Source organism: Triticum aestivum, chromosome 2B (genome assembly GCF_018294505.1).
Source record: "Triticum aestivum cultivar Chinese Spring chromosome 2B, IWGSC CS RefSeq v2.1, whole genome shotgun sequence".
NCBI classification, from domain to species: domain Eukaryota; kingdom Viridiplantae; phylum Streptophyta; class Magnoliopsida; order Poales; family Poaceae; genus Triticum; species Triticum aestivum.
The window spans coordinates 408575668-408588676 of NC_057798.1; positions in this window are offsets into that span (position 1 = coordinate 408575668).

Below are 13009 nucleotides of genomic sequence, written 5' to 3' on the forward strand. Positions count from 1 at the left end.
TGGTGGCTCTGTGGAAGCATTTGTTGTATGAGTGCGTGTCTTACCTCTTTGCACCTTAGTGCACTCATGTTTGGTGAAGATTGTTGTCCTCATGCTTGTCTTGACAAGCCTATTATTTCCTATCTTCATCATGGGTTGTCACAAGCTTTTATTTTTAATTTGCTATTAGTGAGCTTGTGAACCCATTTGCTTGATGTGTTTGTGTCCCTCTTAACTTTGTGTGTGTGGGAAGGACATGTCTTGCACCTTGTATCTAATTTACTCAAGGCTATGTTGATGCTTAATTCTCATCCTTATACTAGTCTTCTCAAGTTCTTTGACATGACTCACACACATCATTTTGGTTGTACCTATTCTTAGGCTGCCTCATTTTCATGTTGCTCAACCATATGTTTGTTGCAAATGCTAGGCTTCTTTTCTTATCTATGCTTGCTTGCAATTGTTTTGTGTTCCTATTGATTTTGGGAGAGTCATGATCCTATTTTGTGCACTTGTATCCAAATATAAAAATTATAAATAGTGCACAAATCATGGGGAGCTTCTCTATTTTCCTTAGAACACTCCTTTACCCAAATCGTAATATTCTTTTATCCTTTTGGCTCATCGGATCTTTTGATTACTTGCTTCACTTTGTGTTATGCAAATGAGATCAATTTGTACCATGTGCTTTGCGCCATGTGCCTTGCTATTATGACTAGGCTCAAGTTGTATAATAGTGGATTCACTTGTGGATATCATGTTCTTATCAATTGCAACCTTTCTTTTTGTGTATACGAGTTTCTTTGTGGATACATATCATGATTATTATTGGCCACTTAAAAAATTTACATGAAAAAGTTCATACCTTTGTATTGGATTGCGTTCTATAGATTCCGAGCTCATTTAATTGTTCATCATTTAAATATGTGCATTTGTTTCAGTCACATTTTGTGATATGCACACATCAAGGAGGAACTCATACTATATTGGTCGGCTAGATGTTTTCTCTTCCGTTTTGGCAATTGTTGCCAATGGGGGAGAAGTTTAGAGGGTTTAGGATAAATATCTTTTGTAGTTCTTGTTGTCACTCATGCATATCTACCCTTGTTATATATTCTTATTGCATGGATGAGTATTGCAATGACATTCAAAGTTCATTCACACATGCATATATTGTGGGCGAGTTTGCTCTATATACTATGGGTGTACTATCATCAAATGCTTGTGTAGTGTCTTGATGATAATACAACCATCCCAAGTATATAATTTATCCTCGGATAAATTGCATGCTTGTTTAAAAAGCACTATATAAACCCTCTTGTTGAGATTGTCATCAATTACCAAAATGGGGGAGATTGAAAGTACATGTAGTCCCCATTTGTGGTTTTGGTAATTAAATGACAATCCTAATGGACTAATGTTTGCATTGAGTTGTACATTTGAAGGAAAGTTCCATTTCCAATGCATGAAGAATATTGGATGAACTGAAGGATGTTTGTTCCATGGTGATGCAAGAAGGAGATAGAATGGATTCGAAATGAATGCCATATACATATTGTTGTACATGCATCAAGGCTTATGGGTTGAACCATGATGGATCAAGATCTTGAGAGAATGATTAAAGAGAATAATTCTACATATGCTTGATGATAGGATCATTATGAGCTCATTTGTTGAGTCGGGGATTATTATGTGTTGAAGCAAGTAATTCAAGTGAACAATTCATTGTGCCTCTCAAGATACTATGTTGGAGCATGAGAATGGGCAAATGATGTCCAATATGATATTCAAGGAGAAACTTGATATGGTCATGGTGAATTGAGATATTGATTATTATGTCTTGAAGAAATGAAGCATAGTGAAGATATCAATAGGGCCTTCAAGACATCAATATTAATCTTGGAGCAAAGATAAATGTTGACCAAGATGAAGATCAAAGATTGACCTCTAAGATGGACAACACACAAGCGCATATCATGTGCCACATGAGATCTTGTGGTATGGTAAGAATTTATCAATTGCGCTTTGTGTACTAACCCATACTATGTGTTGTCTATGTTATGTGGGTTAGGTAATTCTCATGAGCTTGGTGCTTATAAGAAATCTTGGTGCTCATCAAATTATGTCATCAAGTAATTAATGTTGATGGACAAGTAAATATGAATGCAAAGCAAATCTTCCCACATTGTGTATGGGGGAGCTACTTGAAGACTTCTCCAATGTCTTGCCTTCAACTTGAGCCATGAAGAAACATCAATATAAAGCTCAAGTGAAAGGCTCTAGTCAAAGGTATTAGTTCCTTTGGCTTTAGATGCGAGGATCGATGACCATCGAAAAGGATATATGCTTAGGAATGAGTTTTCGGAAGCTATCTAGTATAGTTCTTTTATGATTCTTGAGTTATAGGGATCCCGCACTATTAAGAGGGGATCAAAGGGGTTAGTGATGGATTTTCTCAAGTCAACATCATCTATTTCTATTCTTCTCACATCATATTCCAACATAGGCATATTTCGCTCCTATCCAATACAAATACAATATGCCTACATATCTCAAAAGAAAATCCAAAGCCAACTAGGTTCCCCAAAGTATATGTATAACCATTGCATGATTTGCACCCTCCATTATGGCTTATCTTGGTTGATTCTATATCTGAGGACCTGGAGTTTTTCCATAGCTTCAAAACGAGCCCAAGATCATCAAAATCGGAGTCCGCATGTAAAAGTTATGCATGTTTCAGTTTTGGGGTTCCTGCTATTTTTTTTATGGCCGGACAGCTTCCGGGTCGCCCCGGATGTCCGGGATCCTCCCGGAAATCCGGCCCGCAAATTCCAGAACCTATTTTCAAATGTTGTCTGTGCCCGCCAGATGTGTGGCACTTGCCCGGATGCCCGGCCCGGCGCTGTCACTTACTCACAAACGGCTAGTTTTCTAGGCCTTTTATATATACCCCTCTACTAATCCGGTAGAGGGTTGACCACTTCATCCCAAATCGCCCCAAGAACACAAGTGGCTCCCTCTCACTTCTCCTACACCAAATCTTAGATCCCAGAGAGATTTGTGAGAGTTCTTGAGAGTTCTTCCAATCAAGTGATAGATCCACTCCCTCTCCCTCTCTTGACCAAACGAATTCGTGATTTAAGCAAGTCTTGAGCATTTCCCCTTTGTTCTTGTTACTCTTGGAGGTTGGAGACTCCTAGGCGATAGGAGTTCTCCGGTGAGGAATCAACTTGTGATTTCACCCCCGGAAAGTTTGTGAAGGTTTGGAGGCCGCCTCAAGGTCTACCACTAGTGGTTGAGAATCGCCTTCGTGGTGATATCTCAAGGAGAATACGGTGAGCCTTCGTGGCGTTGGTGTGCCTTCGTGGTAACATCCATCTCTTTAACGGTGACTAGCTTCCCTCCAAGGAAGCAAACATCGGGATACATCCTCCTCTTCATGACTTTGGTTATCCCTAACCCTAACTCCTTAATTGTGGTTTACTTTGGTCACTTGACCGTGCATTCACTATATCTTGTTGTCCTCATTATATTATGTTGGTTACCATATCGTAGAGATCATTTAGGCCAACGCTTTATAGTCCGCAATTCATACTTGCTACCATTGTTCTATCTTGTGCTGAGTGTGAATTGCTAGCTTGTAACATTCATTTCCATATCTTGTGACATAATTTGTGTAAGCTTGTATTGCTTACTTGTGGTTGTGTGTATTATTCATTTACATATCTTGTGATATACATTGAGTAAGTTTGTGTACTAACTTGTGCTTACTCATATCCTCGTTGTTCTCATCTTGTTTATCCTAAGTTGTTGGTGCACTTAGTGAGCCTAGTATATTTAGGATTTGTGCTTGAAAAGTATCCGCTTAATTTATTTCCGCATTAGGATATAGCCAAATCCGTAAAAGATTTTAAAACGCCTCTTCACCCCCCCTCTAGGCGACATCGTGGTCCTTTCACCCTCCGAGAGGGGGAAATCATGACCATCGTCATCACCAATGATCCTCTCATCGGGAGGGGGTCAATCTCCATCAACATATTCACCAGCACCATCTCCTCTCAAACCCTAGTTCATCTCTTGTATCCAATCTTTGTACCAAAACCTCAGATTGGTACCTGTGGGTTGCTAGTAGTGTTGATTACTCCTTGTAATTCATGCTAGTTGGTTTATTTGGTGGAAGATCATTTGTTCAGATCCTTAATGCATATTAATAGTCCTCTTATCATGACCATGAATATGCTTTGTGAGTAGTTACGTTTGTTCCTGAGGAATGGGTGAAGTCTTGCTATAAGTAGTCATGTGAATTTGGTATTCGTTCGATATTTTGATGAGATGTATGCTGTCTCTCCTCTAGTGGTGTTATGTGAACGTCGACTACATGACACATCACCATTATTTGGGCCTAGAGGAAGGCATTGGGAAGTAATAAGTAGATGATGGGTTGCTAGAGTGACAGAAGCTTAAACCCTAGTTTATATGTTACTTCGTAAGGGGCTGATTTGGATCCATATGTTCCATGCTATGGTTAGGTTTACCTTAATACTTATGTTGTAGTTGTGGATGCTTGCAATAGGGGTTAATCATAAGTGGGATGCTTGTCCAAGAAAGGGCAGTACCCAAGCACCGTTCCTCCCACATATCAAATTATCAAAGTAACGAACGTGAATCATATGAGCGTGATGAAAACTAGCTTGACGATAATTCCCATGTGTCCTCGGGAGCGCTTTTCTCTATATAAGAACTTGCCCAGGCTTGTCCTTTGCTACAAAAAGGATTGGGCCACCTTGCTGCACCTTATTTACTTTCATTGCTTGTTACCCGTTACAAATTACATTATCACAAAACTATCTGTTACCGCTAATTTCAGTGCTTGCAGAGTATACCTTACTGAAAACCGCTTGTCATTTCCTTCTGCTTGTCGTTGGGTTTGACACTCTTACTTATCGAAAGTACTACCATAGATCCCCTACACTTGTGGGTCATCAAGACTCTTTTCTGGCGCCATTGCCGGGGAGTGAAGCGCCTTTGGTAAGTGGAACTTGGTAAGGAAAATTTTATATAGTGTGCTGAAATGTACTGTCACTTGTTACTATGGAACATAATCCTTTGAGGGGCTTGTTCGGGGTATCTTCACCCAACCAGTAGAGCAAAGAGTTGCTCCTCAACCTACTGAACCTACTGAAAATGTTTACTTTGAAATTCCTTTGGGTATGGTAGAGAAACTACTAGCTAATCCCTTTACAGGAGATGGAACATTGCATCCCGATTTACACCTAATCTATGTGGATGAAGTTTGTGGATTATTTAAGCTTGCAGGTATGCCCAATGATGTTGTCAAGAAGAAGGTCTTCCCTTTATCTTTGAAGGGAGATGCATTGACATGGTTTAGGCTATGTGATGATATGGGATCATGAAACTACAAACGACTGAAATTGGAATTTCATCAAAAGTTTTATCCTATGCATCTTGTTCATCGTGTTCGTAATTACATATATAATATTTGGCCTCACGAAGGAGAAAGCATTGCTCAAGCTTGGGGAGGCTTAAGTCAATGTTATATTCATGCCCCAATCAAGATCTCTCAAGAGAAATGATTATTCAAAAAATTTGTGCTCGGCTTTCTCTCAACAATCGCTCCATGCTCGATACTTCTTGGTTGGGTCTTTTATGATGAAGACTATTGAATTCAAATGGGATTTATTGGAAAGAATTAAACACAACTCTGAAGATTGGGATCTCGACGAAGGTAAGGAATCAGGTATGATACCTAAGTTTGATTGTGTTAAATCTTTTATGGATACCAATGTTTTCCGTGAATTTAGCACTAAATATGGACTTGACTCTGAGATAGTAGCTTCTTTCTGTGGATCATTTGCTACTCATGTTGACCTCCCTAAGGAGAAGTGGTTTAAATATAATCGTCCGGCTGAAGTAAAAGTAGTTGCACCTATTACAGTTGAAGAAAAGACTATCACTTATAATGATCCTATTGTTCCTGCTACTTATATTGAGAAACCACCTTTCCCTGTTAGGATAAAGGATCGTGCTAAAGCTTCAATTGTGGTTCGTAAGAGTAATACTAGAACATATACACCTCCTGAGCAAATAAAAGTTGAACCTAGTATTGCTATGGTTAAAGATCTCTTGGCTGATAATATTGATGGGCATGTTATTTATTTTTGTGATGCAACTGCTAGAATTGCTAGACCCGATGCTAAGAAACATAGACTTGTTGTAGGCATGCCTGTTATTTCTGTTAAAATAGGAGATCATTGTTATCATGGATTATGTGATATGGGTGCTAGTGCTAGTGCAATACCTCATTCCTTATACAAAGAAATTATGCATGATATTGCACCTGTTGAGATAGAAGAAATAGATGCTACAATTAAGCTTGCCAATAGAGATACTATTTCACCAATTGGGGTTGTTAGAGATGTTGAAGTCTTGTGTGGGAAAGTTAAATATCCTGCTGATTTTCTTGTTCCTGGTTCCCCACAAGATGACTTGTGTCCCATTATATTTGGTAGACCCTTCTTGAATACTGTTAATGCTAAGATAGATTGTGAAAAGGATGTTGTTACTATTGGTTTGGGGGATATGTCTCATGAGTTTAATTTTGCTAAATTTTGTAGACAACCTCATGATAAAGAATTGCCTAGTAAGGATGAAGTTATTGGTCTTGCTTTTATTGCTGTGCGTCCTCATGATCCTTTAGAACAATATTTGCTAGACCATGAAAATGATATGTTTCTGAATGAAAGAGGGGAGATATATGAAGTATTGCCCATTGTGTCCCTAAGAAGGGAGGTATTACTATCGTTACTAATGATGAAGATGAATTGATCCCGCAAAGAATTATTACAGGTTATAGGATGGTAATTGATTTCTGCAAATTAAATAAAGCTACTAAAAAGATCATTACCCTTTACCTTTTATTGATCAAATGCTAGAAAGATTATCCAAACATACACATTTCTGCTTTCTAGATGGTTACTCTGGTTTCTCTCAAATACCTGTGTCAGCAGAGGATCAAGAAAACACTAAGGGAGTCCTGGATAAGGGGGTATCCGGACAGCCAGACTGTGTACGACGTCCAGACTATTGAAGCATGAAGATACAAGACTCAAGACTTCGGCCCGTGTCCAGATGGGACTTTCCTTGGCGTGGAAGGCAAGCTTGGCGATCCGGATATTATGTTTCCTTCCTTGTAACCGACTCCATGTAAACCCTAGTCCTCTCCGATGTCTATATAAACCGGAGAGGTTGGTCCTTAGAAGGCCGATCACGATTACAATCATATTATCATAGGCTAGCTCTTAGGGTTTAGCCTCTACGATCTCGTGGTAGATCTACTCTTGTACTACCCATATCATCAATATTGATCAAGCAGGAAGTAGGGTTTTACCTCCATCGAGAGGGCCCGAACCTGGGTAAACATCTCCCTTGCTTCTTGTTACCATCAGCCTTGACGCACAAATCGGGACCCCCTACCCGAGATCCGCCGGTTTTGACACCGACATTGGTGCTTTCATTGAGAGTTCCTCTGTGTCGTCACTGTCAGGCTCGATGGCTCCCTCAATCATCATCAATGACGCTGTCCAGGGTGAAACTTTCCTCCCTGGACAGATCTTCATGCTCGGCGGCTTCGCACTGCGGGCCAATTCGCTTGGCCACCTGGAGCAGATTGATAGCTATGCCCCTGGCCACCAGGTCAGGTTCGGAAACTTGAACTACACATCGGATATTCGCGGGGACTTGATCTTCGACGGATTCAGGCCAACGCCAGGAGCCGAACAGTCACGATGAGCACGGCTTAGACCTGCTGTCAGACGATGCTCGGGATATCACCCCGGCAGAAGCCTCAGATCTAAATCCGAGGCAGGTTGCGTTGCCTAAGATCGGAGGGCTGGACCCCGCCCCGTAGGTCGTACCCTCATCGGCGATGGAGCCGAACACAGGCCTCACTTCTGAGGGAGCCTGTGACTCTGGACCCCTGGATTCATATCCGGATGTAGGTTCCAGTCCGCGCGTCCCCGAGCCCGCCAATCCTAGTTGGGCCCCGGTGATGGAGTTCACCGCGGCGGACGTCTTTCAGCACTCGCCCTTTGGCGACATGCTGGACTTATTGAAGTCTCTCTCTTTGTCAGGAGACTCTGGACCGAACTATGTCCGGCTTGAGTGGGAAGCAGACAATGATGGAATTCGCTGCCCACCCACCACCCACTTCATTGCCACGATCGACGATTTAACCGACGTGCTTGACTTCGACTCTGAAGACATCGATGGTATGGACGACGATGTAGGAGAATTACAGGAGCCACCGCTCACAGGGCGGTGGACGGCCACCTCCTCATACAATATATATATGGTGGACACTCCAAAGGAAACCAATGGCGATGAGGCAATGGAGGGTAACCCCTCAGGGAGAAAAGCAAACCATGGGCATCGTCAGCGCCGCTCCGAGCCCTGCCACGGCAACACCGGCCCCAGAGACGAAAGCAATCCAGATGGTGCCGAAGAGGAATACAGTCCTAATCAGCCTACCTTCAAGCTGGCCGGACCGGTCACGATGGGATACTTAAAGAAGGACCACTATACAACCTCTTCCGACGACGAGGTAAGCCTCGGCAATGACGAATTCGGCGTACCTGAAGATCCAGTAGAACAAGTTCGCTTCAAGCGAAGGCTCATGGCCACGGCAAGGAGCCTGCAAAAGAGGCAAGAGTAGCTTAAAGCTGACCAAGACTTGCTAACGGATAGGTGGACCAAGGTACTGGCCACTGAAAGGCACAAACTCAACAGCCCCAATAAAGAGCATATACGGCACAACTGGCTACCTCAACCCAAGCAGGAGAACCCAAGGCGCACACCCCGATGCCCTCACATCATTACGGTCCAAGACAGTAAGAAGGATACGCGAGGAGACACCCTCAAGCCTCGGCACAATAGCAACAAACGTCAAGTCAAGGAAACTGGTGCCAGGTCCAGTAAATACAAGTCCGGTCAACAGACAAAGAGCAGCTCAAGCCTATCCGACCCAAGCCACATGCTCGATCAACCATGCGAAATTCATGGTACTCCTAGAAGGACGGCAAATCATACCAATAGAGAATGCAGGATCCTCAAAACAAAGCGGTTGGTCGCACGCCGGAAGCAATAAGGGAAGGCGCCTCATCAAGACCCCCCTCCCCAGAACATGACAGTACGGTCGATCGCCCAGGATCACATAAACCACAGCAAATCAATTGCAGTACCTCTAGACCTAGTAGTCCGGGGGCTCCATAACACGCAAAGCCCAAAAGGGTATGAAGCCACGAATAACATCTCCTAAAAGATGTAAGGTGCAAAGGCCAAGTTCTATTGGCCCACCCTCTAACGGTTGTCTTCGGATCACCCAAAAAATGCTACGCCAAAGAATAAATCTCCGGCACCTTCCCACCATACGACCGTTTACCGTATGCCAACGGGATAAACCACGTCGACTAGATCCCACGTGGTAAATTACTCAGGCCAACCATCCGAACACCCATTACGGAGTTCGCACTACCTCACGGTATAACGCCTGGGCACACCGGGGCCCGATTAGGGACCCTGGGACCAACAACAAGAGGACGCCCAGCTGCCTCCAAGCATTTTGCATTTACAAACTAACGATTGACACAGAACAGGATTGGCGGCATGGAATTAGCCCGGACACACAATGGCAGGAACATGCAGGTGGAAGGCAGTCTGGATTCATTCTTGATCCACTCGCAACCCCCTCTAGTCCGGCCATCACAGGTTCCACCAAACAACACCTCTTTTCATACATGATACTCATATGCATAGACATATCCTCCTACTACAATGCGTGGACTTCGAAAATACTCACCAGCCGTCGCGTATCGTCGACGCCCCTTTGCCGAAAATGACAGCCACGCTTCGCGTTCGCCTGGTTATACCAGGGGCTTCACAGTACGGCAATAAAGTCCGACCATCTTTTCGGTCGCTCGGCACCCCGAACTTATAGCACTATATGCATCTGCTCCGAATCATGTCTTGGGTCATTGGTTGGTTTGCCCGGCTCCCATGTTTTGGTACCTTACGTTTCGTTCTATCGGCTAAGGTAGCACTGGGAGAACTACTGCGATTGTGTCCCGGTTCAGCCGGACGAGCACCTCAGTAGAGAAAGCCGAAAACCGACCGTCATGATGAAGCGAGATCCGGTCCGCTGTTCGAGAGGTTATAAAATCCTTAAAGATTTATTCCGCACAACGCCATTATAAATGCTGAGTGCGACGGATTGGTCTTCTGATCAGGCGCCAATAGAGCCCCCAGTTCGGCCTTCCGAACACTAGGGGCTGCGCCGACCATACTCGAGTTCCTATGGCTAAGTGAGAGTAATAAAGCCTTATAGTCCGATTGCCTGGTTCGCGGAAAGATACATCTCCTCAAAAGGACCCAACTATGGGATAAAGAGCGTTCAGATATATCCCGAACACCCCAGTATTCTTTTTACAAGGGGGTAGAAGCCGACGACTGGCCAACTCTCAGGATTTGCATACAATAAACAGCCGCACAGGAAGAACATATGTTCAAACAAAACAGGCAATATATAATAAACATGCCATTATCCCACATTACAACGAGCGGCACAAATGCCCTCAGGGAAATATAATGTCTTTAGCACACTTGTCTGCCTCAAGGCGAGCCCCTTTCATTACACCTTCATAGTACAGCTCGGGCTTGCGGTGCTCCTTACCCTCCAGCGGCCCCTCAGTCATCAGCTTCTCCGTGTCAAGCCTCCCCCAATGCACTTTTGCATGGGCAAACGCCATGCGCGCGCCTTCTATACAGACTGAGCGCTTGATAGCATCAAGCCAAGGACAGACGCCCACAATCCGCTTGACGAGTCCGAAGTAACTGCTTGGAATCAGCTCCGGGGGCCACAACCGGACAACTAAGTCCTTCATGGCTAGTTCGGCCGCCTGGTGCAGTTCGACCAGCTGTTTTAGCTGATCGATAAATGGCACCGGATAGTTCGGCGCTAGATACTGCGACCAGAAATCCCTCTCCGCGGTCTTCTTCTCCTCGGTGCGGTAGAATTGGGCGGCATATGATATGCTGCAAGGAAGATCCGCAAAAGCCCCTGGAAAAATAAGAATTCAGCTTGCCGCTTAGGATTCTTCACATTCTCACATATAAAGAGCTAAGAATACAGAAGGCCTTACCAGCCGCAACTTTCTGGGCCTCCTGAATGTCTCACACAGCACCTCAGGCTTTTTCCTGAGCACCTTCCACAGCCTCGAGAGCTTGGGCGAGTTCGGACTCTTTCCCTTTTAGACCCTGCTCCAAGCCCTCACTTTTGTTCGCAGCTTCCTGGAGCTCTCGCTCAGCCGCGATAACCCTGGCCTCGTGTTTTTCACGAAGCGCCTGTTCGGCCTCAGCCTTCTTGTTGGCATCAGCCAAAGCTTTCTTTAGTGCCTCGTATTCGGCACCCGCTCCTAGGGCACACAATACAAATATTTTTCATTATGCACAACTATTCGTTCGTGCCAACTTCAAGACAGATGTTTTCAACATACCTTGCTTTTCTTCCAATTGCTTCTTCACACGATCGAGTTCCTCCTCGGCCCGTGTAAGGCTCTGCTTCAGTTCGGACAATTCCGCATTATAAGCGGCCGTCCTCTCTGCAGATGCCTGTTTTCACACAAAAGGACATACGTCATTCACATAGGCTCCTGCGAGAGCAGGGGATTTGATTCCCTGCCCGGCTTTGTCTCCTCCACCGGACAGTGCATCAGGGGCTACTACTCATATTATGACAATTCCTCAAAGGTTTCCTAGGAAATACCTCAAAAGCCTTTATAAGGCCAAGGCAGGACTCGTTTAGCCCGCTCTCGGTGGACTGAATCTTCTCGACCACCGCACCCATGAGGGACCGATGCTCATCGACAATAGACGCGTTCTTCAACGCTGTCGATAGACCACCAGGCAGCTCTACTCGAACAGAGGATGCCAGCGGGGTAGGCAGGCCCCTCACCATCGGGGGTGGCTGCTCGCTCGATCCCAGAACCTTAGAGGTCCCGGGGGCCGTATCCATCCCCGCGTGTCCGGCACCAGGGATATGTCCTCCCTGGTCCGGGTCTTGTCGAGATGACACCTCAGTGTCGCCCCCAGACTTTGGGGAAGGGGCTTGCGGAGGCGTCTCGCTTGCCAAGGTGTCTGAGCCCAGTGAATCCTCCGACGAGGACCGGCCGGCGCAGGACCTTGCCGGACTGTGCAATATGCAGGCAACAGTCAAAACTACTATACCCAAAAACAATCTCGGACGCATATGCGTGTTTGGATACTTACGACTTCTCCAGGGGCTGGGCCCTGGGATCCCACTCCGGGCTGCTATCGGCAGCCGTGGGGGATGCCCCTGGGAGGGAATTTTTCCCCCTCTTGGGCGATCCGGCCTCCAGAGATGTGGAGGCCGTCCTCTTCCTCCCGCCATCAGAGTGAGGCTCATCCTCCTCTGCTTCCTCCCCTTCGTCCTCGGACGAAGGATCATCGCTGGAGTCTTCGGATTTGGCGTCCGAAGCCTCGTGACGGCGAAGGCCACCCCGGGTCTTCTTGACCTTCTTAGAGGCCTCTTTCTTTGGCGCCTTGTAAGGCACGGGGACCAGCATCTTTGTCAGAAGAGGTCCGGCCGGTTCCTCCGGCAGTGGGGCTGGACAATGTATCCGCTCCACCTTCTTTATCCATCCCTGAGGTCACGATGAAACACGATTAAGGTGTCTTCCTCATGACATGCCAGCTGAAGCATGAATAGACAGAGCGTGGTTGTGACTTACCGAGCTTGGAGAATGGGATGATTGGTACCCACGGTCCTCGGCGGGGCCTGACCACGATTTGCCGGACTTAAAGAGCACCTTCCAGATATCCTTGTGGGAGGAATCATAAAGCTCCCGAAGGGTTTGGTGCTCGGCTGGATCGAACTCCCACAGAGTACAAGCCCGGCGCTAACAGGGGAGAACCAGGCGAACTAGCATCACCTGGACTA